Genomic DNA, 13,455 nt, shown 5'->3' with positions numbered 1-13,455 from the left:
TGGGAACACAGGACAGAGTGTGGGGTGGGGGTTGGTCATGACAGTAGAGCATCTGTTATGCCTTTATAAGTGCATCTGAGTAGTACATGGGGTTCCCCTGACCCCAGACATTAAGCAATTTCTCAGGCAGAGGGAGAAGGTTACATACTAAAAATGAGGGGGAAACATGATTGAGGGAGAAAGGGGAGGACATACATTTGGGAGAGTTTTGAGGGTCCCAGGAATAATGAGGAATAGATACACATAGATCGATCAAGAAAAGTCATGAAACATTGAGGTGTGAGGTTGTGATAGTTCTAAACGCTTTGTTCTCTGTGCCTTCTCACTGCTCATTGTTCTTAGAAGGGCAGTGTCTTCAGAGAAATATAGGTGTAGACTTTGCTAGAGGGAGAATGATCATTATTACAGGGTCTTGTTGGATTAATGAAGTTAAACTACAGTTTTGATGGAATTAGGTCAGTACAGAGGACACATACACACACACACACACACACACTGAACTTCAGGAAAGAGTAGTTATGATGGCTGTGTTCTACTTCTGTGACTTAAAAAATAACTAATGGAATAGCTGTAGGGGGGTTAATGAGACTGATTTCTGTGTTAACCAGGGCTCACTAGGTTTACCACAGCCTTCCAGGCAGGAGAGAGGGAATGCAGAAGTAGTCAGCAGTTAGGTGCCCAGGTTCACGTGATGATTGCAGTGTTTGTCACCGTGAGCCTTTGGTTTAGGGTAAAGGGAAAGGCCATTTCCAGGTCAGAGTGTGATGCCACTTTGGCATAGACCAGAGAGCAAAGAAGGGAAAGAACCCTAGTTCTTTTCTGAATCCCTCCCAGGCCCCTGAAGAAAGAAGAATGAGAGACAGAATGCAGATGAGGTCAAAAGAGAGATCTTCTAGCCATTCCGATTTCATCTTACAAAGTTTCAGTTTATTATCCCCTCCTTCAAGTGACACTCTCCTCACTCCCACCTCCTCTCAACTGAGTTTAAGCCCCTACTGCTACCCAGCAGTCTGTTTACCACCTTTTCTAAAAACTACCATCCTTATGTTTGTCTTTTTAACCTGTTGTCCAGGGGAAGGATTTGAAGCATATCCATTTCTATACCCCACTACTTAGCACAGTGCCAGGCACAGTCAGCACTGCATAAATGTCTGCTTGCTTGAACATCAATCAGAGGGGTTCATTAGCTTACCTTACTATTGGTTCCTAGTAGTGGAAATTCTACAGAGGTAGCTTAGGTTAGGTTGGTGGTTTTTTTTTTGTTTTTCTGTTTTTTTTTTTTGCGGTACAGGGGCCTCTCACTGTTGTGGCCTCTCCCGTTGTGGAGCGCAGGCTCAGCGGCCATGGCTCATGGGCCTAGCTGCTCCACGGCATGTGGGATCTTCCAGGACCCGGGCACAAACCCGTGTCCCCTGCATCGGCAGGCGGACTCTCAACCACTGCGCCACCAGGGAAGCCCTAGGTTGGGTTTTAATCTGATTTATGAGCTATTATAAAGTCATCTGGAATCCCATTTCTTTCTTTATTTTTTTAAAAATTATTTAGTTATGTATTTAAGTATGTGTGTATGTGGCTGCGTTGGGTCTTAGTTGCTGCACACGGAATCTTTGTTGCCACTTGCAGGACCTTCATTGCAGCCTGCGGGATCTTTTTTGTTGTTGTTTTAGTTGTGGCATGTGGGATCTAGTTCCCTGACTAGGGATCGAACCCAGGCCCCCTGCATTGGGAGTGCAGAGTCTTAACCACTGGACCGCCAGGGAAGTCCCTGGAATCCCATTTCTTTCCTTCTTTCTGCTCTACCTTTCTGAAGTATCTACTTCATCTTAAGGCTGGTGGCTCCCTCACGGCTGCAGATTGGCTGTCAGCAATTTTGTAGGCCATGTCCTTGCTAGACCGTGTATTTGACTGTGTTAAGGGGAAGGGAAGGTTGGGAGTGTGTTAGGAGAGGCCCAAGATTTTTGTTGTTGTTGTTGTTAAATTTATTTATTTTATTTATTTATTTTTGGCTGCGTTGGCTCTTCCTTGCTGCGTGCGTGCTTTCTCTAGTTGTGGCGAGCGGGGGGCTACTCTTCGTTGCGGTGCGTGGGCTTCTCATTGAGTGGGCTTCTCTTGTTGCGGAGGATGGGCTCTAGTCATGCAGGCTTCCGTAGTTGTGGCTCGTGGGCTTCATTGCTCCGTGGCATGTGGGAACTTCCCGGACCAGGGCTTGAGCCCTTGTTCCCTGCATTGCCAGGCGGATTCTTAACCACTGCGCCACCAGGGAAGCCCAAGCCCCAAGATTTTAACTGATCAAACCACTTTCGAACTAATCCGAGTGCCCAAAGGATGCCATTTGTGATTGGCTTAGTCCTGGAGTCCTTGAATCAGTCTTGATGGAAAAGAGGAAAGGGTGACCTGGATTGGCTTAGGTTAGATTGGGCTCACCCTGGAACTGGTAAGGAATGAGCTTCCCCCAAAGCACATAAACTACAGGAAGAAAGAATGGATACTTAACTGGAAATCTGACTTATTATGAAGGGGGATGTGGTTGTTGCGTGGGCAGCCAGCAAAGTCCACTGTTTTAATGCAGATTTTCTAGGGAACCTTACTTTATGGCTACTCTGTTCTTCTTATAGAGTCATTTATGAATTTATTGATTGCATATTATGAAAAAGAACTAATGGTGAAATTATTAAATTTTGAGTATGAGACTCTTCCCTCTATTAACTTACTCAGATAGGTAAAACGTTAAATATCAGTACAGGAGAGGGGTGAGTACAAGGCAGCAAGATGATAGCAATCATGTTCATCCAGAATATATGTACTTTGTATTCCCCAGTAATGCTTTTAATCAGGAAGTCATTGTGTCAGGCACTTCGGGGGCTACAGAGATGATAGAAAGGAGATGCTGGCCCCCTCCAGACTTCAGGCCCAATCAAGAGAATGGATAAAAGGCTTTGGGGACTGGGAAGAAATGGCCTCCCTCACAGAAGCAAACCACCGAGAGCAGGAACCTGTAAAACAAAGTGGGGGCTCCTGGGGAGTGCTCCAGAGTCCTGGGAGCCTGGATGGTCAGAGGAGGTGCTTGGCATGCTCTGTGGACATCTCTGCCCTTTGTGTAGTGACAACCGAGCATACTGCTCAACTGCTCAGAGCTGTGGGTCTCAGGAGAGCAAGCAGATCACCCAGTGCCCAGGGTGGGGGCAAGCTTTATACTCACTGGTCACTCACTGCCAGTGTTGCTGCTTGTTAGAAAACCCCATTGTGGCCCAGCCCTGTTTGTTGGAGGATTTCTGTCACCAGGTCAGCCTCTGCTGATCTGATTCATAATTAATGCTGTTAGACTTTCTGCCTTCTTCTTAGAGCTATCCAGTCACATTTATGGATATTTTAGAGAATTAAAAAACAAAATAATAATCGGTTCTTCATTCAGCACATTTACTGGGGCCTGCCTTGTGCCGGTCACTATGCTAAGCTCCAGGGTCATGGTGATGACCCCAAACTGATGTGATTCCTGCTGTCACAGCCTGTAGTCTAGTGGGGGGGGCAGACAAAAGGCAAACAGATACATAAGATATTTGCCAATTGTGATGGTGAGAAGGAAACAAAATGGGCAGAGCTGAAGATGTGCAAGAGGTTTAAGATATCTTTAAGGCAATTTGTAAATGATCTCATGATTACAGTTTTTATCCTAACGATTTCCCCAGATTAAATGCAAATAACTTTCATTGTCTGTCTCTTAGGTGTACTCAGCAGGTCCCTGATGAACCAAGGGAACCCTCCACCGTATCCAGGGCCCGGTCCGACGGCTCCGTACCCACCTTATCCACAGCAACCGATGGGGCCTGAGGGCTACCCTCCAGGACCTATGGGGGGACCCTACCCACCTCCTCAGGGGTACCCTTACCAAGGATACCCACAGTACGGCTGGCCGGGCGGACCTCAGGAGCCTCCTAAAAGCACAGGTACTGTGATGTGAATGGGGCATGTATACAGTTGGTCCTCCATATCTGCAGGTTCTGCACCCACAGATTCAACCAACCACCAGATTGAAAATATTTGGGGAAAAAAAATTCCAAAAAGTTCTAAAAAGCAAAACTTGAATTTACTGTGCTCCACAAACTACTTACATAACATTCACGTTGTATTTACAACTATTTAAATGACATTTACATTGTGTTACGTATTATAAATAATCTAGAAATGATTTAAAGTATATAGGAGGATGTGCGTAGGTTATATGCAAATACCTTTCATATAAGGTATTTATATATAAGGGACTTGCGCCACCGCAGATTTTGGTATCATGTGGGTCCTGAAACCAATCCTCCGTGGATACCGAGGGGCGACTGTATGTGTATTACGTAGGTGTGCATGTGTGCAGTCCAGTGTCACCAATGGAAATGTTTGCATGTTTTCTTTGGCAGGGAAGAAACTCTGGCCTTTGTTTGCCATGTGACATTTCCAAAGCTTGGTGACTGCTTAGGGTGGCTTCTAACTCCTGAGAAGGACTTCTTTCTTGGGAGGGCTGAATCAATTCTGCCTCCTTTCTCTTGTCCCCTGTGGGGCTGATGACTTCCTGGCCGACATGTTTTCTGAAGGCATCTCCTCGAGCAGTGAGAGGGGGCAAAGTACCGGTTGGATTCTTGCTCTGGCAGCCAGTTTTGCTTTACAGGTTTAGCCTGTTGGGGTTGTTTTATGTCTCAACTTGTTGACCCTCAAGTCATCCTCTTGCCCCTGCTATTGGGGTGGGTTTTCTTTACTAATATGTTTTCATAATTCTATTTAACCTGCTAGCTGAGTTGTCAGTAGGCTTCTGAGTCCTTCTTGTGTGCTGGAACAGTGCTACTCAAAGTTTACTGTGCAGACAAGTGCCAGTCCCTGAGCGGCTATCAGGCTGCAATGAGATAAATACAGAAAGTGAGAGTAAAAATTTTAAAACTTTGAGAGCAATTTGACATTGCTGTGACATTCGAGCATGGAATCTTGCGTTTTACAAAAAAGTAGCAGTCTGTGAAGGGTTAGGAAGGAAACATCTTGAGAAGCACTGTGCTACATGTCTTGGTGACCGTTATGACTGTTTTATAACCTTTTGGTTTGCAGACTAGTTGCTGTCTTAGAGCTTTCAGCTTTTGAATATAGCTCATTCTTACCGAGTGCTTATTATGTGCCAGGTGCTCTCCTAAGAGCTTTATATACATTCACATTTAATCCTTGCAACAGTCTTATGAAGTTATTCCCATTTTACAATGAAGTAATTGAGACACATTGTGGAGTAACGACTTGCCCAACGCCACCCAACTAGAAATGGCCAGACCCCAGATTTAAATCCTGAAAGTTTGACTGTGGAATCTGTACCTGTATGTTATTGCTGTACTGTTGTCCCTTTCCTGTCTTTTCTGACCTGACACATTTGTCTGAATTTAGGGCCTTAGGCTGCCTCCGAGATTTTCCTATAGTTTAACCCCTTACTAATCAAAAGTAGTAACAGAACTGACAATTCATTTTATTTCAGAATTTGAGGGTTCTTTAAAATGGGTGGATGCCAAGGAAGAAAAATAGGTTTAAGAGGAATTGTGCGCTCAATATGGGAAAGATTTTACTTTTATGGGGTCAAGTCAGGGGCTGTATTGAGATTGAATAGATTTGAATAGCTTTAAAAGATTTAGTTTATCTTGAAGGAAAACTTTTACAATCCATGGTTCTGTTTTGTTATAAATTGTTATAACATGTGCTTGGAGGACTGCAGGAAGTGCAACCAGTATAAATCAGAGCAGTTGGCATCCAGGTCTATGACATGAGAGGGGGATTTCCTGAAAATAAATCTCAGTTTCTGGGGTTTCTGCTTCAAAACAAGGTAACCCTGTGATGAATGAAAGAAGGCCGACTGAAAAGACCACATAATATATGATTCCGTTTATGTGCATTTCAAGATTAAGCCAAACTAATCTATGGTGATGGAGATCAAAATGGTTACTCCTGGCTGTGGTGTCGGAGACTAGGATAGGGTTTGTTATTGACTAGGAAGGACACAGGGAAACTTCTGGGGTATTAGGAGTTTTTTTGGTTTTTTGTTTTTGGCTGCGTTGGGTCTTCATTACTGTGTGCAGCCTTTCTCTATTTGTGGCGAGCGGTGGCTACTCTTCGTTGCAGTGTGTGGGCTTCTCACTGCGGTGGCTTCTCTTCTTGCGGAGCACAGGCTCTAGACGCGCGGGCTTCAGTAGTTGTGGCTCGCGGGCTCCAGAGCGCAGGCTCAGTAGTTGTGGTGCATGGTCTTAGTTGCTCTGCAGCATGAGGGATCTTCCCGGACCAGGGCTCGAACCCATGTCCCCTACATTGGCAGGCGGATTCTTAACCACTGTGCCACCAGGGAAGCCCTAGGAGTATTCTTTTATCTTAATCTGGGTATAAACATTTTCAAGCCACACACTTAATATTTGTGCACTTTAGTATATGTTATATGTCAATGAAAAAAAAAGTCAGCCCAGCATTTGTACTAAACAATAGATTCAGGCCAGTGCCTCCCTAGGTTGTGTCTTTCACCCACAGCCCTCCTGCTGTATGGTTTGTAGGCCACTTCTGGGCCTGTATTGTTTATACTGACTGTAATTACCATTCAGTGGATTTGGAACATTATAGAGCTTGTCTAGAATAAGTGCTTCCTGGGCTCAGTGGACCTTGTCCCCTCATGCAGAAAATACAGGTTTGGCCCTCTTTCTTACGTTTGGTGTAATTTAAGTATTACATCAGCGTTTTTGAGGGAAAAAAAAATATCTTAATTCTTCTTAGGATTAAAAGGCTTTTTTATTTCAGTGTTATCAATTTATTAATGATTTCATAAATGCAGTTGAAAGCGGTTTAACATCCTTTTCTACAGGATTTCTCTCTCTGTCATCAGCCTGTGCATTGTTAGTTGCCCAGACCTGTTCTATACCAGGTATGGCAGGGGATGCCAGGTGGTCAAGTTCTTCTCTCAACCTGGGGTCCAGGTTCTGTGAATGGGACCCTCTGACTCCCCTCTCTCTAAGGGATGTGCTTTTTAGGGACCCCTGTCATTTCTTTCTCTTTATATTGCTCCTGGGATCCCCAATCGGAATCATTCTTGGGGCCTGCATTCTAAGCATGTGTCTTTGAGCTCTCTGCAGAAATTTAAGGGTTTTTTCCTCTAGCAGGATGATTTTAGATGTATCTACTACTGCATATGCCATCTCTCAGCTGAAGTTCATGTGTGTAGTCCCTTCTGTTAACAGCTACCTAGGTGGAAATTATTTGTTTTAGGGTCTTAGCTACTCTTAATTGGTGTCTGGTAATTAGTAAGAGTTTAATAAAGTGTTGAATGGACAAGTCGGTGGGTAGATGGCTAATCTAAGCAGAACCTTCTTTGGTAGTCTATTTTTTAGTTCAAATTTCATTTTTTCAGATATTGTATTTTTTTAATTAATTAATTTATTTTTGGCTGCATTGGGTCTTCGTTGCTGTGCGCGGGCTTTCTCTAGTTGTGGCGAGCAGGGGCTACTCTTCATTGCGATGCGCAGGTTTCTCATTGCGGTGGCTTCTCCCACTGCGGAGCACAGGCTCCAGGAGCACGGGCCTCAGTAGTTGTGGCATGCGGGCTCAGCACTTGTTGCTCGCGGGCTCCAGAGCGCAGGCTCAGCAGCTGTGGCACACGGGCTTAGTTGCTTCGTGGCCCATGGGATCCTCCCGGACTAGGGCTCAAACCCGTGTCCCCTGCATTGGCAGGCGGACTCTCCCCACCAGGGAAGCCCCAGTATTTTTTTTTTTAAGCCTTTGTTTTTCTCAGGAAACCAGCTTTTTGGAAACCATGTGATTGGAAGCAGCAGGTGCTTGTGGGAATGAGGCTTCCCAGGGAGCACACCTGCAATACGTCAAGGATCTCCTGGGGAGATTTTTAATAATAATAACAACTATACCAACTAGTATTTCTTGCACTGGCATTAGCTTCACTGGCATAATCTTCATAATGACCCTGAAGCATTAGTCCCGTGTTATAGAGGTGGAATCTGAGGCTCAGAGAGGTTGTGATTCAGTTATTTATTGTATAACATACCACCCTGAAACTCAGTGGCTTAAAACAACAGTGATTTATTATTTCTCATGATTCTGTGAGTTGGCTTTAGGGGATCTCTCCTGGGGTCACTTGCATGACTTAATGCAGCTGTCACCTTGGCTGGAGCTGAAATGTCCAAGACTGCCTCGCTCACGTGACGAAGGCCTGGGTATAGCTCCATGAGGCCTCTCTCTACACATCTCCCTTTCCACGGCAACTAGCTTCCAAGAGTGTGAAAGTAGCAGCTGCCAGGCTTTTAACGGCTAGGCCCAGAGCTGGCACCGCCTCACGTACCCTGTATTCTGTTGCTCAAAGGCTGGCCAGATTCAGCAGGAGGGGAAATAGATGCCATCTCCCCCCATTCCTGCGTTTTTGGCAACAGCTTTATTGAGATAGAATTCACATACGATACAATTCTCCCATTTAAAGTGTCCAATCCAGTGGTTTTTGGTGTATTCACAGAGTTGTGTGACCATCAGCACTGTCTAATTCCAGAAGATTTTCATCACCCCGAAAAGAAACCCTTTGGCAATCACTCCCGATTTCCTTAACTCTCCTCCTACACGAATCTACTTTTTGTCTCTATTGATTTGCCTGTGTTGAACTTTTCTTATAAATGGAATCACGTAATATGCGCTCTCTTATGACTGGCTTCTTTCACTTAGTGTAATGTTTTCAAGGTTCAGCCACGTTGTAGCAACTATCAGTGCTCCATTCATTTGCCAAATAATATTTTATTGTATGGATATACCATATTTTATTCATCTGTTCATATTTTATTCATCTGTTCATTAGTTGATGGACATTTGGGTATCTGCTTTTGAGCTATTTTGAATAATAAATAATGGCTGTTATAAACATTGGTGTAAAATAGATTCCATCTCACTAGGAGGAACAGCATGTGAATACAGAGTGAGAGGAATCATTGGTGGCCATCTTGGCAGACAGTCCACCACGCTCCAATCTTTCCTTTTAACAATTCACCTCTCTCCCATATGCAAATTATACCCATCCCCTTCTAAGACCACCAGATGTCTCATCCAGTAACTCCCTCGGCTTGGAGTTAAGGATGTCACCATCGAGGATGGCCTCTAACCAGCCATGCTGCTCCCTTCACTCCCTACTCCTCATTCCCATTCTGCCCAACTGTACGGAGAGATCAAACAGAATATCAGCACTTCTGTGAAGCTTTCCCTCCTGTATCCCACACCTCCCATAGAATTGACCACTCCTAAGTGCTTCAGCTGCACCCCATACAGACTTCTTTCAAAGCATCTCCTCTCTCCAAATTCAGTTAGTTTTCATGTTCTCTCTAATTTACCTCTTTAATGTCTGACTCCAGTCAACCTTGCTCATACTATTTTAGTTTAGGCTTCCACCATTTGTGTTGGTCAAGACTCTTAAGATTGCAAGTGACAGAATCTCAGCCTTAAATATTAACCAACAACAGAGGATCATCGGAGACCTGAGTAAAGGCCCCAGATGATAGATGGTGACCAAAACAGACAGGAAAAAGGGACACTGAGGGAACAGAGGCAGCACAAGGAGCAAAAACCCTACTACAAAAAAGGGGGGGAATCTTCTAGTATTCTTAGATGTGCAGGGAGATTTCTTACTGAAATAAGAGTAGGGATGCTGTATAAAAAGCAACTCAGGGGCTTCCCTGGTGGCGCAGTGGTTGAGAGTCTGCCTGCCGATGCAGGGGACACGGGTTCGTGCCCCGGTCTGGGAAGATCCCACATGCCGCGGAGCGGCTGGGCCCGTGAGTCATGGCCACTGAGCCTGCGCGTCTGGAGCCTGTGCTCCGCAACAGGAGAGGCCACAACAGTGAGAGGCTTGCGAACCACGAAAAAAAAAAAAAAAAAAGCAACTCAGGATACAAAAGCACTTAGGCAAGGAGCATGTGTCAGCCCAAGGATTGTGTTCAAAGACCCATTTGGATAGCCAGGTCTTGCCAAACCAGAACTTAAGGCTTTTTGCCACAGGTGGAAGCTTGACATATGTTTTGGTTATCTATTGCTATGTAGTAAATCACCCCAAATCTAATTTGGGCAGGACTTGGCAGGAAAGATTTATCTCTGCTCCCTGGGCCTGGAACATAGGAGATAACCAGTGTGCTGAGTTGAATATATGTACTTTCTACCCTTGAATGGGATTTACAAACTTTCTTTCTTGGCTTTCATATTTATAGTTGTCTAAAGGGGCACCATTGGGTTGGCTCACACCAATAATACAGAGGAAGAAGCTGTTCGGTTTGGCAGATGCTTTGGAAGAGAGAGAAGGATGGGAGCATGACTGCTGGCTGTCTCACTGCTGGGAGGGGTCACGTGATGCCCGTGCTGAGAAGCTACTATGTTTATGCGTGTCCCGTCCAGGCTTGGGCTTTTCCACTCTTACTGGCTTGGTTTGACCCTCTTGTTTCCCGTGAAGTTAATTTAAGTTCAGTCGTATTCTGTCACCTGTTTTCAGTTTCAGTGAAATCTTGTACTTCTGGTTCATCATAACAAGGAATTGTTCTTTTGAGTGCAAAAAAAAAAAAAAAAGAAAAAAAAGAAAATCCCCCATCCAGTATCCCTTTTCCCCCTCTCCCTCCTTCCACGTGGCCTCTCAGTGTGGCTGACTTGGGCCTCACAGTGTGACAGCCTCAGGAGGTCTGGGCTCCTTAGGCGTTAGAGTGCAAAAGTGGCAGCTGCCAGGCTTTCCTTTAAAAAACAAACGAACAAAAAACTTTTCATTTTACTTCTAATTTTGAAAATATTCCAGACTTACAAAAACTTTGCAGAAATAGTACAAACAATTCTGTATACCTTTCACCCAGATTTCCCCAAATCTTCTGCAACTACAAGGTAATGATCTCCCCGGCTTTTTTACTGCCCAGGCTCAGAAGTCTCAGCACATCACTTCCACCACACTCTCTGTCAAAGCAGCCACAGGTCTAGCTAGCAGAGAGTCAAGGGGAGGGGAAATGGACTTTACTCTTGATGGGTGGGTGACAAAGCCACAGTGCAAAATGGCACATGGGTGGGGAGATCTTCAGAAACACTACTCCCAAGTCCCAGTGGTGATGGGGGAACTCATGTTCAGTGAAGCATTCTAAATAACAAAACTCTAGGTTCTTATGAATATGCCATAGTAACAAAACTGTTTAAAGTGAAAATTAAACACAACAATATCTCCAGTCTTAGGTCAGAAGATAGGCCATCTGTCTTTCAAAGGAAAGTTCTGTGAATTGGTTAGAAAGTCATGAAGTCCGAGGTTTTTAAATTCTCTCACCAAGTGGTATGGACTTATATACAGTACCAAATGTAAAATAGATAGCTAGTGGGAAGCAGCCGCATAGCACAGGGAGATCAGCTCGGTGCTTTGTGTCCACCTAGAGCGGTGGGATAGGGAGGGTGGGAGGGAGGGAGACGCAAGAGGGAGGGGATATGGGGATATGTGTATATGTATGGCTGATTCACTTTGTTATAAAGCCGAGACTAACACACTATTGTAAAGCAATTATACTCCAATAAAGATGTTTAAAAGAAAAAAGAAAGAAAGAAATTCTCTCACCAAAATTGAAATGGCTCCCACTCAGATACCTCAAATCATTGGGAATGTTATAGAGTTCTCAGCTGATCACCCTTCCGAGCTCATGGCAGACATCACTCATCAATTCTGGCTCTAGCTGCTCAGCCCCAAATTTGGCTTCAGAATCCTCCTTACCGAAGGATCCTAGGCAGCCGCTATGAGTGAGGCTTGAATTGTTAGGTAAAATGAGGCCGTTTTACCATTCCTTGCTAGGCCGAATCCCTCTTTTTAGAGATACTAAAACTGAAGTACAGTGAGGTTTAGTGACTTGCCCAGGGTCCACGAGTTTTGACTAGGATGTAAGTCCTGATTCCAAGCTAAATGCATTTCTTCTTTATGGCCTGCTACTGCGATCCAGCACTGATTCCACAGCAATTCCCAGACACCTTCCCTCCACCTCCTCCCTCCGCCTTGCCCCCAGCCACCGAAACAAACACAAAAACCTGGTAGTTATAACAGGGTACCACTTTCCTAGTAGACAGGTGAAGTGGAGTGTGATAAAAACTGCGTTCAAATCCCCTTATTAACACAAGGACCTGGGCAGATTGTTTAACCTCCCCGATCTTTGAGTGTGCCTGCCTCCCCTTGTAAGCTTCCTGAAGGTGATTTTTTCTCTCCTTCATCTCTGCTTCCACAGAACCTAGAACAGTGCTGACACGTGGTATATGCTCAGTAAATATTTGCTGGATGGATGGAAATATCACCAGTTCGAAAGGTGGTTGTGAATTCATGCTCCATGTCTGGTCCCCTTTCCCTTTGAGCCCCTTCCCTTGCTATTTAACTCTTGTGAGTCCAGATACTGCGGTTTTATTCTTCTGGGTTAGGACCGATATCTGACAATGTATCGACGTAAAATAAAATGAATTCTGCTCCAGCAGAGTCCTTGGGATGCCCCCATGGAGTTCAGAAGCCTGATTGGCCTTTGAACTGGATTTCTCAGCCTGTAAAAAAGTGCCCCTTTTCTTGCTCTTTGTAATTTGAAGAAGCAAAAGGGGGGAGCACCTGTTCCAGGAGAGCCCTGCCGGGTCACTGGCCAACCAGCAAGATGCTGTGAGCGGCCTTTCCTCAGTCCACAGTCAGAGTGCCGGCTGGTAACATGGCATGGTGCCCCTGCACACTCCCTTTGGTGTCTGACGCTGCTCTCATCACTCAGTGCAGGGATAAACGAGAAAGGAGTTTAACCGTCTGGCATCTCTGGCTAACTGGCTTGAGGTCTGGAATTACAGCTTGGCTTGTTTGAGCCTTTTATGCTTTTTTTTCATCAGAAACTCCGATCAGGCATCGTCATTGCCCCGAGAAGACTTTTCAGCATAGATAAAGTCCAGCTCAGTACCTTCTTTCTCTGCCAGGCATCAGATGACAGAATGTCTCAGCAAGGACACTGCCTGGTGCCACCTAAAGCCGCATTGGCTTAGGAATCTAGGTGGAGTTTCTCCAGTTCCCTGAGTTTCTGTTTCCTTATCTGTAAAATTGGTATTATAGGACTGTGGCGAAGCCGTAAACAAAGTCATATACCACGTAGAGTGTATGGGCAACAGGGACTTAGCACCCTCCCTTGGCCCACACCACTTTTCTGAATTTTTGCTTGTGGTTGGATGGGGGGTGGTGAAGACCGGAAGCCCTCAGGGGAAAGGTGGGGAAGCCAGTTGCTGAGGGTCATTCCTGATCTACCCTGAGAATCCCCACCTGTCTGAGACAACCGTAGGACGGACAACTCCAAAGTCATGTCATCTGCAGTTTGTAGCCTTATAACTGGTCTCCCTCCTCCTGCTCTTGCCCCCTGCTGTCTGTTTTCTCCCCAGACCCTCTAGAAGCTTCCCTTATCACTCAGAGTA

At 45.1% G+C, this 13,455-nt stretch overlaps 1 long non-coding RNA gene across 1 annotated transcript in view; it reads left to right on the top strand.

The window, feature by feature from the left end:
- Positions 1-13,455, top strand: part of LOC113614301 (uncharacterized) — a 65,018-nt gene that overhangs the window by 20,272 nt on the left and 31,291 nt on the right. Inside the window, exon 2 of the long non-coding RNA XR_003430575.1 lies at positions 3,723-3,944. This is a non-coding gene — a long non-coding RNA (uncharacterized LOC113614301). The remainder of the gene's footprint in view (positions 1-3,722; positions 3,945-13,455) is intronic.

The sequence above is a fragment of the Aethalodelphis obliquidens genome, unplaced genomic scaffold, assembly GCF_003676395.1.
Source record: "Aethalodelphis obliquidens isolate GAN/ISIS:26980383/991018 unplaced genomic scaffold, ASM367639v1 scaffold4, whole genome shotgun sequence".
Classification (NCBI taxonomy): domain Eukaryota; kingdom Metazoa; phylum Chordata; class Mammalia; order Artiodactyla; family Delphinidae; genus Aethalodelphis; species Aethalodelphis obliquidens.
Note: the sequence above shows the minus strand (reverse complement) of the source record. Positions and strands in the feature narration are given on the sequence as shown.